The following is a 1,770-nucleotide window of genomic DNA, read 5'->3' on the forward strand; positions in this document are numbered from 1 at the left end:
TGCTCTCATTCATTCAGTAGGCTTGTACCCAGGAAACTGCACTTTTTCCACCCCCGGCAGCTTGATGTAGGAGGGTGAAGGACTCCGAAGAAGTGCTCGTGGCTAGAAATGGATAGCATTATCCGAAATCAGAATTTATGATTCCATCCGTGTCTCACGTTGTTTTGATAAAATTCATGAAAATCAATGCCTAATAACCAGGATTCCTGGTATTACCATTAAGGTCACTGCTCTGTATCTGCGATTTATACCATGATCACCGGAGATTTTGAAAACTCAAAGCAGGAATAGGTTTGGAACTGAAAAATGGCAGAGCTCTGGAGGGTTGCTAAAGAAGATTGTGCTAGCTGTGAAGTCAGACAAGGCTGAGTTCAAATTCTGCACTTGCGGACTGCATGGCCTCGGCAAGTTATTAACTCTTTCCGAGTCTTGGTTTTCTCATCCCTAAAGCTGGTATAGTACTACCTCCCTGACGGAGGGGTTAAGATTCAATGTATTTACGCACTCAGTAAGTGACTGCTCAGTAAACAATTCCCACTTATAACAAAATATGCCACTGTTATTCCCCTATGGGTGGCGGGCAAGGAACTCCGAGGCCCAACTTCAAATTGGTTTGGGGGATTTGTCCACAGTTTGGTGTGTCCTGTGGTTCCGGTGATTTGCGGCCCCAAACCTTCCCAGGCCACCGCTGTCTACTAGGCGCGTCCTTTGAACAGCAGTTCGCTCCCTGGCCTGTTCCCCTCATTGACCTAACAGAAGAGGTGGTTGAGCGTTTTTATTTTAAAAGACTTGCCTCTGGACCTTTGACCCGGCGCCGCAGGTGTCAGCGTGGGTTTTCGGTCGTAAAGGCCTCCGAGGAAAGAAGGAGGCCAGGGAGCTGGGTGCGGCCAGCGACTCGGTGCCACACCGAGGTGGCCACGTTTGGGCCAAGGCTGTGGTCTGGGACTCTCCGCGGGTCTCCCGAGGAGGTGAGGGGGCCCCAAATCCTCCTGTGCAAGGTACCCCGAGCAGCTCTGGAAGAGGCCGGGGCCAGGGCCAGCGGCCCTAGGATGAGACCCTCCCCACTGAAGGTGGCAGGGAAGGGCGGGTGGGCCAGGATTCGGGACCCTATCACCTCCCCACCTGCAGACGCCCCAGGAACTGGCAGCGGTGCAGGAAAACGAGGGCCCCACCCACCATCTGGATCTACTTCGGGAGGCCCGGAATCCAAGGGACTTGCATTGGTTACTAGGTAATATGGGAGCCACAACTGAGAGGCTCGCGACCGCTCGGCCGGCGCGGGAGCGAAGTCCCCGGGGCCTCTGGCGCCCACCTGGGCGTTTGAGCGTGGCGGGAATTAACTGGAGAGTTGGCTGGATCTTGCTTCAGTCCCACTCTACATCTTCAGAACAGGGCGATCGCCAGGACCCTTCCGCCCTCCACTCCCACCCGCTCCGCCAACCCGCCGGGCAGAGCGGGAATCAAAGGCACTTTGCTCCGGGAGGCCTAGTTGGCATCCGGCTTCGAGGACTGCGTTCGCCGCCAGGAAGACTGACGGGCCACCCGTCTGCCAGGGACCCGGGAAACCCGCCGCCCTGCAGAGAGTAGCTCAGAACAATCACACACACACACACACACACACACACACACGCACGCACACACACGCACACTCACACACACGCACACACACATCCCTCAGAGAAATAAAGTAATAGGGGAGACGCCCTCCGGAATCGGACAGAGCTGTGGGCTCTCCCAGAGACCAGGGGGGTCGGGGGCGGAAGGGGAGGA

The sequence above is a fragment of the Pteropus alecto genome, unplaced genomic scaffold (genome assembly GCF_000325575.1).
Source record: "Pteropus alecto unplaced genomic scaffold, ASM32557v1 scaffold177, whole genome shotgun sequence".
NCBI classification, from domain to species: Eukaryota; Metazoa; Chordata; class Mammalia; order Chiroptera; family Pteropodidae; genus Pteropus; species Pteropus alecto.